This window comes from Pleurodeles waltl, chromosome 9 (genome assembly GCF_031143425.1).
Source record: "Pleurodeles waltl isolate 20211129_DDA chromosome 9, aPleWal1.hap1.20221129, whole genome shotgun sequence".
Classification (NCBI taxonomy): domain Eukaryota; kingdom Metazoa; phylum Chordata; class Amphibia; order Caudata; family Salamandridae; genus Pleurodeles; species Pleurodeles waltl.
Window position 1 is genome coordinate 7,892,184 of NC_090448.1, and position 15,918 is coordinate 7,908,101.

The 15,918-nt window shown below is 51.2% G+C and overlaps 1 long non-coding RNA gene across 1 annotated transcript in view; it reads left to right on the forward strand.

The window, feature by feature from the left end:
- Positions 1 to 15,918, forward strand: part of LOC138258567 (uncharacterized) — a 279,642-nt gene that overhangs the window by 183,894 nt on the left and 79,830 nt on the right. The gene's annotated exons all lie outside the window — the stretch shown is intronic.

The window sequence follows — 15,918 nt, forward strand, 5'->3', positions numbered from 1 at the left end:
TTTACCCCTCCCTCAGTGCTCTTTCATGCTTCCCTCAGTTTCAACTCACTCTTCCTTCAGCAATCAGTATATAATTTGAGCCGGTGGTTTCCGGTGCTCAGCACCAGAACTTAATTGTATTCATTCAAGTCAATTCAATATAGATTAACAATGACTCATGTCTGCCACACAAGCCCTTCCTATACCTTCGGGTGCCCCGGAACCGTCTGACTGTCAGTCTTGTAGGGTGTGATGGTCAGTGGCTGTGCTGGTGTCACTGGCAGCGCTGGAGGGGGCAGTGGGTGGTACAAGCTGCAGCGGCCTCCAGACCACGGCCTGGGCACTCAATTATTTACAAATTAAGCACCGTCGACAATGCATCAGCCCGTGAAGCCCCTCACCAACTCTCCTGTGCGCCCACCTCCCTCTCCGTGCATCAGAAACACCAGTGAGACCCCAACAATGCCGCGTCAGATGACCAATGTGGAGGTCCAGATCCGCTGGGGCCAGAAGCCCTCCTGCCCCATTGGCTGCTTCCTCTGCTCCTCGGCGCGGCCTCCTCAGGGAGGAGCTGGGCCTATACCAACCCTGGCATGAGAAGTCAAAGCACTGATGCTCTAGTGATATCCCAGGAGTTACTCCTGGAGGACATGGAAGAAGTGTGCATTGTAGTTATGTAGCGCCTACTGCCCCTGGAGGTGTGCTCTCAGTGAGGTGCTGGGCCTCCACCAACCCTGGCATGAGAAGTCAAAGCACAGATGCTCTAGTGATATCCCAGGAGAGAGTCCTGGGGGACATGGAAGAAGTGTGCATTGTAGTTATGTAGCGCCTACTGCCCCTGGAGGTGTGCCCTCCTCAGGGCCGAGCTGGGCCTCCACCAACCCTGGCATGAGAAGTCAAAGCACAGATGCTCTAGTGATATCCCAGGAGAGAGTCCTGGGGGACATGGAAGAAGTGTACATTGTAGTTATGTAGTGCCTACTGCCCCTGGAGGTGTGCCCTCCTCAGTGAGGTGCTGGGCCTCTACCAACCCTGGCATGAGAAGTCAAAGCACTCATGCTCTAGTGATATCCCAGGAGTTACTCCTGGAGGACATGGAAGAAGTGTACATTGTAGTTACCTAGCGCCTACTGCCCCTGGAGGTGTGCTCTCAGTGAAGTGCTGGGCCTCTACCAACCCTGGCATGAGAAGTCAAAGCACAGATGCTCTAGTGATATCCCAGGAGAGAGTCCTGGAGGACATGGAAGAAGTGTGCATTGTAGTTATGTAGCGCCTACTGCCCCTTGAGGTGTGCTCTCAGTGAGGTGCTGGGCCTCCACCAACCCTGGCATGAGAAGTCAAAGCACTGATGCTCTAGTGATATCCCAGGAGTTACTCCTGGAGGACATGGAAGAAGTGTACATTGTAGTTACCTAGCGCCTACTGCCCCTGGAGGTGTGCTCTCAGTGAGGTGCTGGGCCTCTACCAACCCTGGCATGAGAAGTCAAAGCACAGATGCTCTAGTGATATCCCAGGAGAGAGTCCTGGGGGACATGGAAGAAGTGTGCATTGTAGTTATGTAGCGCCTACTGCCCCTGGAGGTGTGCCCTCCTCAGTGAGGTGCTGGGCCTCTACCAACCCTGGCATGAGAAGTCAAAGCACTGATGCTCTAGTGATATCCCAGGAGTTACTTCTGGAGGACATGGAAGAAGTGTACATTGTAGTTACCTAGCGCCTACTGCCCCTGGAGGTATGTCCTCCTGAGGGAGGAGCTGGGCCTCTACCAACCCTGGCATGAGAAGTCAAAGCACTGATGCTCTAGTGATATCCCAGGAGTTACTCCTGGAGGACATGGAAGAAGTGTACATTGTAGTTACCTAGCGCCTACTGCCCCTGGAGGTGTGCTCTCAGTGAGGTGCTGGGCCTCTACCAACCCTGGCATGAGAAGTCAAAGCACAGATGCTCTAGTGATATCCCAGGAGAGAGTCCTGGGGGACATGGAAGAAGTGTGCATTGTAGTTATGTAGCGCCTACTGCCCCTGGAGGTGTGCCCTCCTCAGTGAGGTGCTGGGCCTCTACCAACCCTGGCATGAGAAGTCAAAGCACTGATGCTTCAGTGATATCCCAGGAGTTACTCCTGGAGGACATGGAAGAAGTGTACATTGTAGTTACCTAGCGCCTACTGCCCCTGGAGGTGTGCTCTCAGTGAAGTGCTGGGCCTCTACCAACCCTGGCATGAGAAGTCAAAGCACAGATGCTCTAGTGATATCCCAGGAGAGAGTCCTGGGGGACATGGAAGAAGTGTGCATTGTAGTTATGTAGCGCCTACTGCCCCTGGAGGTGTGCTCTCAGTGAGGTGCTGGGCCTCCACCAACCCTGGCATGAGAAGTCAAAGCACTGATGCTCTAGTGATATCCCAGGAGTTACTCCTGGAGGACATGGAAGAAGTGTACATTGTAGTTACCTAGCGCCTACTGCCCCTGGAGGTGTGCTCTCAGTGAGGTGCTGGGCCTCTACCAACCCTGGCATGAGAAGTCAAAGCACAGATGCTCTAGTGATATCCCAGGAGAGAGTCCTGGGGGACATGGAAGAAGTGTGCATTGTAGTTATGTAGCGCCTACTGCCCCTGGAGGTGTGCCCTCCTCAGGGCCGAGCTGGGCCTCTACCAACCCTGGCATGAGAAGTCAAAGCACAGATGCTCTAGTGATATCCCAGGAGTTACTCGTGGAGGACATGGGAGAAGTGTGCATTGTAGTTATGTAGCGCCTACTGCCCCTGGAGGTGTGCTCTCCTCAGTGAGGTGCTGGGCCTCTACCAACCCTGGCATGAGAAGTCAAAGCACTGATGCTCTAGTGATATCCCAGAAGTTACTCCTGGAGGACATGGAAGAAGTGTACATTGTAGTTACCTAGCGCCTACTGCCCCTGAGGTATGTCCTCCTGAGGGAGGAGCTGGGCCTCTACCAACCCTGGCACGAGAAGTCAAAGCACTGATGCTCTAGTGATATCCCAGAAGTTACTCCTGGAGGACATGGAAGAAGTGTACATTGTAGTTACCTAGCGCCTACTGCCCCTGGAGGTATGTCCTCCTGAGGGAGGAGCTGGGCCTCTACCAACCCTGGCACGAGAAGTCAAAGCACTGATGCTCTAGTGATATCCCAGAAGTTACTCCTGGAGGACATGGAAGAAGTGTACATTGTAGTTACCTAGCGCCTACTGCCCCTGGAGGTGTGCTCTCCTCAGTGAGGTGCTGGGCCTCTACCAACCCTGGCATGAGAAGTCAAAGCAAAGATGCTCTAGTGATATCCCAGGAGAGAGTCCTGGGGGACATGGAAGAAGTGTGCATTGTAGTTATGTAGCACCTACTGCCCCTGGAGGTGTGCCCTCCTCAGGGCCGAGCTGGGCCTCTACCAACCCTGGCATGAGAAGTCAAAGCACAGATGATCTAGTGATATCCCAGGAGTTACTCCTGGAGGACAAGGAAGAAGTGTGCATTGTAGTTATGTAGCGCCTACTGCCCCTGGAGGTGTGCCCTCCTGAGGGAGGAGCTGGGCCTCTACCCAACCCTGGCATGAAAAGTCAAAGCACAGATGGTCTAGTGATATCCCAGGAGTTACTCCTGGAGGACATGGAAGTGTACATTGTAGTTATGTAGCACCTACTGCCCCTGGAGGTGTGCCCTCCTCAGGGAGGAGCTGGGCCTCTACTAACCCTGGCATGAGAAGTCAAAGCACTGATGCTCTAGTGATATCCTAGGAGTGACTCCTGGAGGACATGGAAGAAGTGTACATTGTAGTTATGTAGTGCCTACTGCCCTTGGAGGTGTGCCCTCCTCAGGGAGGAGCTGGGCCTCTACCAACCCTGGCATGAGAAGTCAAAGCACAGATGATCTAGTGATATCCCAGGAGAGAGTCCTGGGGGACATGGAAGAAGTGTACATTGTAGTTATCTAGCGCCTACTGCCCCTGGAGGTGTGCCCTCCTCAGGGCCGAGCTGGGCCTCTACCAACCCTGGCATGAGAAGTCAAAGCACAGATGCTCTAGTGATATCCCAGGAGAGAGTCCTGGGGGACATGGAAGAAGTGTGCATTGTAGTTATGTAGCACCTACTGCCCCTGGAGGTGTGCCCTCCTCAGGGAGGAGCTGGGCCTCTACTAACCCTGGCATGAGAAGTCAAAGCACTGATGCTCTAGTGATATCCTAGGAGTGACTCCTGGAGGACATGGAAGAAGTGTACATTGTAGTTATGTAGTGCCTACTGCCCTTGGAGGTGTGCCCTCCTCAGGGAGGAGCTGGGCCTCTACCAACCCTGGCATGAGAAGTCAAAGCACAGATGATCTAGTGATATCCCAGGAGAGAGTCCTGGGGGACATGGAAGAAGTGTACATTGTAGTTATCTAGCGCCTACTGCCCCTGGAGGTGTGCCCTCCTCAGGGCCGAGCTGGGCCTCTACCAACCCTGGCATGAGAAGTCAAAGCACAGATGCTCTAGTGATATCCTAGGAGTGACTCCTGGAGGACATGGAAGAAGTGTACATTGTAGTTATGTAGCGCCTACTGCCCCTGGAGGTGTGCCCTCGTGCCTGGAGCTCTGGTGACGCCCCAGGGCCTCTGGGCTCCTTGTGAGGGGTCAAGGCCTCTCTTCCACAGGAGCCTGAGATAGCCTGGGAACCACCTCACCAGGGGTGGGGAATGTGGTGGCCAAGGCTCAGGGGGTGGGGGCTCTGAGAGGTGACACCCAAACATGCCGGGTACATCATGGTCACCCTGAGGTGACCCCTGGTTAGGGGTAACATGCGCACCCCTGAACAGGAGAGTGCCTGCCCTCCGCCGCCCCTGGCTCGGCCTCCATTCTCTGACCTCAGTGGAGAGGGGACATTGGACCCAAAATAAGCCCATCGCACAGAACACACAACACCCCAACTAGCCACAGACATATGTTTACTCACAAGCTGTACCACATTTCACCTCAGAGGCTCAGCTGCTGTTAGTGATCCCCACAGAGCTCAGCTGCACCCCCAAAGGAAGGGTGATACTTACAGCTCTTCGAGGGGTACAGGCACACCATGGGGGAAGCTTGGACACTCCAAGGTGGACGGTCCGGGGCGAATAAAGCTCCCTCCGCAGAGAGCTCTGTCCTAGAGCCACGTGAGGTCCCACGTGACACCCTCCTCAGGCCGTCTTCAGTCACCATTCAGTCCCCCTGAGCCCGCTCAGCCTTCCTGTCCTCCTCAGCCTCTGACGGACATCTGGACGTATTTACTCAGTCCTAATTCCACGCTTTCCAAGCCCTCCATCGGACCTGCTTCTGCCATCCCTAAACTCTCACTCGGTCCTGCTGTAGCCATCACCCAGCTCTTCTTCAACCCTTACTCATTCCTCCTTTGCTCTCAGTCCTCCTTTAACCCTCACTCAGTCCCTCACTAAGTCCTCCTTTAACCCTCACTCATTCCTCCTTTACTCTCAGTCCTCCATGTACCCTCACTCAGTCCCAATGTAACCCTCACTCAGTCCTCCTTTCACCCTCACTCAGTCCTTCTTTAGCTCTCCACAAGCCCCATCCCTCTCGTGCTTATTTTCAAATTTGGGGTGAACTTACAGTGTTGTCTCTGGTGAACCCCACAAAGAGGAGACTGTGACGCAAGTTCTCGCAAGACTGATCATCCACTGAACCCCAAAGATCCCCAACTCCTGAAACATTGTCTCACACAGGAGCACCAGAGAACCCCCTCACATGCAGTAGTACTTTTTTTAAAGGTGCCACATCCCAAGCATGAAGGTGTGAGTGGGCCCGACAGCCCTGTGATTCCAGCAGGGGCCATGAGGTCTCCCCACAAGACAAGCCATGTGCTCCCCGGCCTTGGTGAAGGCCATGAACTCGCTCCAGAAAGGAGGTGTGATGAATGATAAAAGGAGGTGTTATGTAATCATACCCTGGATGACTGGAAGTCCTAATGTTATCTGATTAGTTGCTGGACGTGCAGGGAGGTGGCCCCAGAGAGTGGAGTTTCCCAGAGTTCGATAGCACAGGACTGGTCTCTGAGGAGGGGCGGCCCAGAGAGTGGAGTTTCCCAGAGTTTGATAGCACAGGACTGGTCTCTGAGGAGGGGGGCGGCCCAGAGAGTGGAGTTTCCCAGAGTTCGATAGCACAGGACTGGTCTCTGAGGAGGGGGGTGGCCCAGAGAGTGGAGTTTTCCAGAGTCTGATAACACTGGGCTGGTCTCTGAGGAGGGGGCAGCTGAGAGAGTGGAGTTTTCCAGAGTCTGATAGCACAGGACTGGTCTCTGAGGAGGGGGGCGGCCCAGAGAGTGGAGTTTCCCAGAGTTTGATAGCACAGGACTGGTCTCTGAGGAGGGGGTGGCCCAGAGAGTGGAGTTTTCCAGAGTCTGATAACACTGGGCTGGTCTCTGAGGAGGGGGGCAGCTGAGAGAGTGGAGTTTTCCAGAGTTTGATAGCACAGGACTGGTCTCTGAGGAGGGGGGTGGCCCAGAGAGTGGACTCTTCTAGAGTCGATAGCACAGGACTGGTCTCTGAGGAGGGGGGCGGCCCAGAGAGTGGAGTTTCCCAGAGTTTGTTAGCACAGGACTCGTCTCTGAGGAGGGGGGGGGGGTGGCCCAGAGAGTGGACTCTTCCAGAGTTTGATAGCACAGGACTGGTCTCTGAGGCGGGGGTGGCCCAGAGAGTGGACTCTTCTAGAGTTGATAGCACAGGACTGGTCTCTGAGGAGGGGGTGGTCCAGAGAGTGGATTCTTCCAGAGTTTGATAGCACAGGGCTGGTCTCTGAGGAGGGGGGTGGCCCAGAGAGTGGACTCTTCTAGAGTTGATAGCACAGGACTGGTCTCTGAGGAGGGGGGTGGCCCAGAGAGTGGACTCTTCTAGAGTTCGATAGCACAGGGCTGGTCTCTGAGGAGGGCGGCGGCCCAGAGAGTGGAGTTTCCCAGAGTTTGATAGCACAGGACTGGTCTCTGAGGAGGGGGGTGGCCCAGAGAGTGGACTCTTCTAGAGTTGATAGCACAGGACTGGTCTCTGAGGAGGGGGGTGGCCCAGAGAGTGGACTCTTCTAGAGTTGATACCACAGGGCTGGTCTCTGAGGAGGGGGTGGCCCAGAGAGTGGAGTTTTCCAGAGTTTGATAGCACAGGACGGGTCTCTGAGGAGGGGGGCGGCCCAGAAAGTGGAGTTTCCAGACTGGTCTCTGAGGAGGGGCGTGGCCCAGAGAGTGGAGTTTTCCAGAGTTTGACAGCACAGGACTGGTCTCTGAGGAGGGGGGCGGCCCAGAGAGTGGAGTTTTCCAGAGTTTGACAGCACAGGACTGGTCTCTGAGGAGGGCGGGGGCTTAGGGGGTGGAGTTTTCCAGAGTTTGATAGCACAGGACTGGTCTTTGAGGAGGGCGGTGGCCCAGAGAGTGGAGTTTTCCAGAGTTTGATAGCACAGGACTGGTCTCTGAGGAGGGGGACTGGTCTCTGAGGAGGGGGTGGCCCGGAGAGGGGACTTTCTCAGAGTTTGATAGCACAGGACTGGTCTCTGAGGAGGGGGCGGCCCAGAAAGTGGAGTTTTCGAGAGTTTGATAGCACAGGGCTGGTCTCTGAGGAGGGCGGCGGCCCAGAGAGTGGAGTTTCTCAGAGTTTCATAGCACAGGACTGGTCTCTGAGGAGGGGGGGCCCAGAAAGTGGAGTTTTCCAGAATTTGATAGCACAGGACTGGTCTCTGAGGAGGGGGTGGCCCAGAGAGTGGACTCTTCTAGAGTTGATAGCACAGGACTGGTCTCTGAGGAGGGGGTGGCCCAGAGAGTGGAGTTTTCCAGAGTCTGATAACACTGGGCTGGTCTCTGAGGAGGGGGGCAGCTGAGAGAGTGGAGTTTTCCAGAGTCTGATAGCACAGGACTGGTCTCTGAGGAGGGGCGTGGCCCAGAGAGTGGAGTTTTCCAGATTTTGATAGCACAGAACTGGTCTCTGAGGAGGGGGGTGGCCCAGAGAGTGGAGTTTTCCAGAGTCTGATAACACTGGGCTGGTCTCTGAGGAGGGGGGCAGCTGAGAGAGTGGAGTTTTCCAGAGTCTGATAGCACAGGACTGGTCTCTGAGGAGGGGGGCGGCCCAGAGAGTGGAGTTTCCCAGAGTTTGATAGCACAGGACTGGTCTCTGAGGAGGGGGTGGCCCAGAGAGTGGAGTTTTCCAGAGTCTGATAACACTGGGCTGGTCTCTGAGGAGGGGGGCAGCTGAGAGAGTGGAGTTTTCCAGAGTTTGATAGCACAGGACTGGTCTCTGAGGAGGGGGTGGCCCAGAGAGTGGAGTTTTCCAGAGTTTGATAGCACAGAACTGGTCTCTGAGGAGGGGGGTGGCCCAGAGAGTGGAGTTTTCCAGAGTCTGATAACACTGGGCTGGTCTCTGAGGAGGGGGGCAGCTGAGAGAGTGGAGTTTTCCAGAGTCTGATAGCACAGGACTGGTCTCTGAGGAGGGGGCGGCCCAGAGAGTGGAGTTTCCCAGAGTTTGATAGCACAGGACTGGTCTCTGAGGAGGGGGTGGCCCAGAGAGTGGAGTTTTCCAGAGTCTGATAACACTGGGCTGGTCTCTGACGAGGGGGGCAGCTGAGAGAGTGGAGTTTTCCAGAGTTTGATAGCACAGGACTGGTCTCTGAGGAGGGGGGTGGCCCAGAGAGTGGACTCTTCTAGAGTTGATAGCAGAGGACTGGTCTCTGAGGAGGGGGGGCGGCCCAGAGAGTGGAGTTTCCCAGAGTTTGATAGCACAGGACTGGTCTCTGAGGAGGGGGGCGGCCCAGAGAGTGGAGTTTTCCAGAGTTCGATAGCACAGGACTGGTCTCTGAGGAGAGGGTGGCCCAGAGAGTGGAGTTTCCCACAGTTTGATAGCACAGGGCTGGTCTCTGAGGAGATGGTGGCCCAGAGAGTGTGGTTTTCCAGAGTTTGATAGCACAGGACTGGTCTCTGAGGAGGGGGGTGGCCCAGAGAGTGGAGTTTTCCAGAGTTTGATAGCACAGAACTGGTCTCTGAGGAGGGGGGTGGCCCAGAAAGTGGAGTTTCCCAGAGTTTGATAGCACAGGACTGGTCTCTGAGGAGGGGCGTGGCCTAGAGAGTGGAGTTTTCCAGAGTTTGACAGCACAGGACTGGTCTCTGAGGAGGGGGTGGCCCAGAGAGGGGAGTTTTCCAGAGTTTGATAGCACAGAACTGGTCTCTGAGGAGGGGGATGTCCCAGAAAGAGGAGTTTTCCAGAGTTTGATAGCACAGGACTGGTCTCTGAGGAGGGGGGTGGCCCAGAGAGCAGAGTTTCTCAGAGTTTGATAGCACAGGACTGGTCTCTGAGGAGGGGTGGCCCAGAGAGTGGAGTTTCCCAGAGTTTGATAGCACAGGACTGGTCTCTGAGGAGGGGGGTGGCCCAGAGAGTGGAGTTTTCCAGAGTTTGATAGCACAGGACTGGTCTCTGAGGAGGGGGTGGCCCAGAGAGTGGAGTTTTCCAGAGTTTGATAGCACAGGACTGGTCTCTGAGGAGGGCGGGGGCCCAGGGGGCGGAGTTTTCCAGAGTTTGATAGCACAGGACTGGTCTCTGGGGAGGGGGCGGCCCAGAGAGTGGACTCTTCTAGAGTTGATAGCACAGGACTGGTCTCTGAGGAGGGGGGGGTTCCAGAGAGTGGAGTTTCTCAGAGTTTGATAGCACAGGACTGGTCTCTGAGGAGGGGGCGGCCCAGAAAGTGGAGTTTTCGAGAGTTTGATAGCACAGGGCTGGTCTCTGAGGAGGGCGTCGGCCCAGAGAGTGGAGTTTCCCAGAGTTTGATAGCACAGGGCTGGTCTCTGAGGAGGGCGGCGGCCCAGAGAGTGGAGTTTCCCAGAGTTTGATAGCACAGGACTGGTCTCTGAGGAGGGGGGTGGCCCAGAGAGTGGACTCTTCTAGAGTTGATAGCACAGGGCTGGTCTCTGAGGAGGGGGTGGCCCAGAGAGTGGAGTTTTACAGAGTTTGATAGCACAGGACTGGTCTCTGAGGAGGAGCGTGGCCCAGAGAGTGGAGTTTTCCAGAGTTTGATAGCACAGGACTGGTCTCTGAGGAGGGAGGTGGCCCAGAGAGTGGACTCTTCTAGAGTTGATAGCACAGGACTGGTCTCTGAGGAGGGGGGTGGCCCAGAGAGTGGAGTTTTCCAGAGTTTGATAGCACAGGACTGGTCTCTGAGGAAGGTGGCGGCCCAGAGAGTGGAGTTTTCCAGAGTCTGATAACACTGGGCTGGTCTCTGAGGAGGGGGGCAGCTGAGAGAGTGGAGTTTTCCAGAGTCTGATAGCACAGGACTGGTCTCTGAGGAGGGGGGGTGGCCCAGAGAGTGGAGTTTTCCAGAGTTTGATAGCACAGGACTGGTCTCTGAGGATGGGATGGCTCCTAAGTGCTGACTCTGAGGGAGTCCAAATGAATTGCTACTCTACAAAGTCCAGGGTGGGTGGCTGGACCTGGCACCATCCCGGGGGTGGGGGGAGGGAGTTTGTATACCCAGGGACCTACCTTGACATGAAGGGACCAACTGGATGGATGGACAGGCATTAAGCCTCGTCAAGGCACTAACTGTCAGATTCTCTAAAGCTCTCCATGGTGAGCGGGCATCCTTGTGAGGTGCACAGAGATGCTGATGTTATATGGGACCCGGCTGTTCCTTATATGGCCAAAGTGCAGCAACTCACAACTAGAGGCACAAAGACTGTGAGTGAGTCACAAGGTACCAGAAGGAAGACGTAAGTTAGGCTGAGGGAGTCTGCTCACAGATAATTTACCCAGACATTGTCACTTTTATTGTCAAATGAGAATTACATGCACAGGGCAATAGTAGGTGGACCCAAAAGGGGCATGGGTGGCCTCCTACATACTTGGCACAGCGTGAAACCTATCTGGACCCAAGAGGGGAATGGGTGAGCCCATACGTACTTGGCACAACACAATACCTAGGTGGACCCAAAAAGGGCATGGGTGGCTTCCTACGTACTTGGCACAGCTTGAGACCTAGGTTGACCCAAGAAGGGCATGGGTCACCCCATACGTACTTGGTACAACCAAATTCCTAGGTGGACCCAAGAGTGGAATGGATGAGCCCATACATACTTGACACAACACAATTCCTAGGTGTACAGAAGAGAGGTATGGATAAGCCCATAGGTACTTGGCACAGGGCAATACCTAGGTGGGCTCAAGGGGCATGCTCACCCCATAAGTATTTGGCACACCGCAATACCTAGGTGGACCCAAGAGGAATACGTCCTTGGCTCAGCGAGATACCTAGGTGGACCCAAAAGGGGCATGGATGAGCCCAAATGTACTTGACACAGGGAGATACCTAGATTGGCTCAAGAGGGACATGGCTCACCTCATAAGTATTTGGCACAGCGTGATACCTAGGTGGACCCAAGAGGGGCAAGGGTGGCCTCCTACGTAGTGGGCACAGCATGATACCTTGGTGGACCCAAAAGGGGCAAGGGTGGCCTCCTACATACTTGGCACAGTGCGATACCTAGGTAGATCCATGAGGCGCATGGAAACCCCATATGTACTTGCATGAGTACTTGACACCTCACCACTTACCAACCCCCCCACTCAGAGCAGACTCTTCTGGGGTTGCAACTTCAGGGGGGATGAGGTACCCTTGCCCATGATGGAGAAGAGATTAGACTTTGTCTCACTGGTGTCCAAGAGCCATGTGATGGATTATCCCATCTGCCAAGGTCGTAATCAGGCCCTAAATTACAACAGACTTTGCGTAATCAGTGATGCAAACAGTGCTTCTCATTTACTCACAATCAGCCATATAAGGCTCTGATTACCATTTCAACCAACGCATTTGGAAACATCTGCAAAAATCTGCAATAAGTGTAGAATATGCACCAAGCAGCTAGTTTCTCTTTGAAATTAAAGTGTTAATACCTCTCGTAAATGAACCTGTAACAGACTTAGAAAACCACTACATCCTAACAATATAATCACCATTTATTAAAGAACGTATTAAAAACCAAGCCCACTAATGGACTACTTCTAAGACACTTGGGCTGGCAGACTGCTCTGGGCACAGGTGCCAACCCAAATTCCAAATACCATGGAGAAAGGTCAACAACGGCACCATGGTTCAACAAGCACAAACCAACTATGCAGTGCCTGCCACGCCATACTAAGAAGAGCCCAACCAACTCTCTACTAAATCAGAGACAGGGGTACGATGTAAAACCTCCACTTAAAGATAAACCATTTTGAGAAAGCTGTTGTACACTAAAAAGCTCATATAACATCTAAAGGTAAATATATAATAAATAAAAAAAATTAATTAACGAACAATTAAAAAAAAAAAAAAATACATTCAAACTAATTTATAATTTAAAATAAAATGCAACTAAATAGTACAATAGTACATTACTAGACTCTTTTGTTTACATTTGTTTATCATAAACACAAAATATTAAAAAATAATGCAACATAAAAATAAAATTATATTAATAATAACTGCATTTAAAATGAGCAGAAACACATTTAAAGCATAAAATTATGATTTAAACTAAATACATTAAAAAAATTAAAATGTTAACAAAAACAGCACAAACTATTTTAACTTTTACATATAGATATTAAAACTAGAGCTGTCAAAAACATAACACAACAAATTAAAAATTACATTAAAAAAGTATTGTTACAAACATAATGTCTCCCTACCCTTTTTTCAAAAAAATCCAGCATCCTGCCACTAAACAGTTTAGTAAATGTATATATTATTTAAACAAAATCAATAAATACATTTTAAAATCAAATACTATAGACATAACAATTACTTTTGAAACTAAATACACATAACATCAAACTATTTGAAATTTAAATAAATAAAATAATTTTCAAAACTAACAACTTTTTAACAAAAATATAGCAAAAAAACACATTATGTGCATTGATAGTTTAGTGAACTATATAGTTTACAATAATAGTAAAAACAAGACTAAAAACAGAATACTTACCTTCGATATTTATGTCCATGATATGTTTTACATCACAATATTCCTGCACTGATATTTTTGTATCACAGTATTTTTTTAAATATTCTGTCCAGAAACTCCATGTGAATGGGAATGAATACAGGACCTCACCCAGGATGGTGTAAATGAGGAGATAAGAATGTGCAATAACTCTGGACGTTTTGTACAAGAGGTAAGGCGGTTGAATGTTCCAGTTCTGGGATGAGAAGAGTAGAATAAGTCCAATGACACCCACTGGGCATGTGACTTACTAACGCAGAGAGCTATACACAAAGGTGACCTTACATGTGAGTAAACCTGCATGTGTAAGTTTACTCTTACACCTTTGGGAAACTTTACTACTTTTGGCTAGTCTCCATTTACTGCGTAAAGTTATTAAAAAGTGTATCCTTATAAAGTCCCCACCCTCTTTACTCAGGGTTGGAGCCTAAATTACTAAAGTCTTCACATGTAGGTGGAAGTCTCTGCCACCGGGTCGGAGATCTTCCTGTGGTAAATATTGGAGAGAGTTTAAAAATTACAAAACAGGCGGTTAAATAGACGAAAGACGGCCATGGTACTGTCCCACCACCAGAAAAACTAGACCACGGCGTTGGCAAGATAGGCCAATGGGGCAATCAAAGATCAGACCGCCAGTGCAACCGCCAGTCCAATCACGATGTGGCTTTCCACTGACTTGACTGTGGCCTTCCAATTACCACATTGCAGCTGGCGTAAACGGAGAGATATAAGGCAGAAACTCACGTGTATTCAGCTTCACACAACCTGTGCCACATGGAGCCGATCCTACATGTCCTACTGCTGCTTGTGCTGCTCGATGGCTCACAAAATTGATGCTATCATGGACGCAACCGAAGGTGAGCCAAACACTTCCCCATTCCATGCAACTTCACAGTAACTCAACGGGCTGCCATTGTCATGGTATGTGGGATATGCTCCTTGTTCCCAATGATTGTCTGTTCCCCGGTTCAAAGTTATACAGAATGCAGATCTCAATCACAGCTCCATGGTTCCCCCTTTGGTCAGGTCACTGACACAGCACCGCCACACCCTGCAAAACTTTAAAAGTGTGCACATCTCAGTTTCCGGGATAGTGATGTGTCCATAACATTGTGTCAGCAGCAAATCCACATCAACATTACACCTAGAAATTGGAGTGACACCCTCATATTGTTCACATGCCATGGCCTGCTGTGACATTACAGATACATCTGTATGAATGTGTCATTGAACCCAAACACACTCTCTCTGCAACATCCTTCTAATGGACTCACACATATCACCCACATTGCAAGACAATGTAAGGTAAATGGGATCCAGATTAATTTGTGTGACAAACATCCAAAGTACACAATGTAAGCAATCGCTGCTGAATAAGTATGGCAACAGCAAGAGGACCCCAGGAAGGCTGCTGCCCGGGACACATTCCACTTTGCACATGACTCAAAAACAGTATTTGCATGGAACTGTGGCCTGATGAATATCAGGGACAACCAGAAGCATAAGCAAGTGTCATGCGCAACTGGCAAATGTGTAAGAACAAGTCTAGAAGCAAATACATCAATAACAGCGTGAGTCACACACATATAATGTAGGTATAATGTGCACACATCAAAATGGACACATGTCCATTCAAATGTATAGGAAGGAAGCACAATTGAACACCCTCCATGTGCGGACAAACAAAACTCTACGTGGCACACAACATACGAATGTCAACTTTGCATCAGAGGAAAAAATTAAACCCAATAGATGTTGCCATTGGCCAAGTCAAGAAGAAATACTTACCATATGAAACAACACCCAATGCAATGCCACCCCAATTGGATTACATCCCACACATCCATCCATCCAACATCTCCCCTTGTCCTTGATGAGTCTAGCACTGCTTTCAAAGTCAGATCTTACAACCACATCAAATTGATCCTCAATCCGAGTGAAGCAAACACAACTCAAGAACATATTCAAGAACATCAAAAAGGTTGAAAAATAGTGGCCATCCAATGTGTAACAATATACAAAAATGTGCTTTATTTACAATGGCCAGTCCACAGATTCATTGTGTATAGCACACTTCTGTGCCTCAAAATGTACCTCCAAAATCTCTGCCACAGGAATCTCCACAGGAAGGGGCATCTAATGGCATGCCAGGCACCTCAATGATCACCCTTGGGTGGGATGGGGTGGGGTCAGTTTTAGGATGGGTGAGTTTGGTCTTCGGGGGAGTGGGCTTCGCTTTGGGAGAGGTGGGCTTCAGTTTGGGAGGGGTGGGCTTCTTCTTGGGAGTGGTTGGGGTATGGCTGGGTCTTGGGTGGGTAGGGGTTACGGGGGGGCTTAGATGTGCAACGGATGGGTTGGAGTGTGAGCAGGTGCCCTTTTTGGGTTGGGGGAGTTTTCACAAGTGTAAGGACAAGGCCAAATAGCTAACTTTCTTTGTGAAAAGGGGTGGGGTACACAGGAGGGATTAGGGGTTGGAAGATTGAGGAAGTGCTTGTGTCTGTTGTGCCTCTGTGTGTTGTTGGTGCTGGTGTCTGTGTCTGAGGTATGTTTGTCTTTTGTTGGTGTCTGTTGCCTGTGTGAGTGTGGGTATTTGCGTTTCTTGGTGAGCTGTGATGTAGATGTCATGGGTATGGTATGTGTGGTGGCTGTGTCTGTGGGTGCTGGGGTGGTATCTGGGGTTATGTTGTGAGTGGTGTCTGTGGGTGTTGGGGTGGTATTTGGGGTTATGTTGTGAGTGGTGTCTGTGGGTGTTGGGGTGGTATCTGGGGGTATGTTGTGAGTGGTGGCTGTGTCTGTGGGTGCTGGGGTGGTATCTGGGGTTATGTTGTGAGTGATGGCTGTGTCTGTGGGTGTTGGGGTGGTATTTGGGGTTATGTTGTGAGTGGTGTCTGTGGGTGTTGGGGTGGTATCTGGGGGTATGTTGTGAGTGGTGGCTGTGTCTGTGGGTGCTGGGGTGGTATCTGGGGTTATGTTG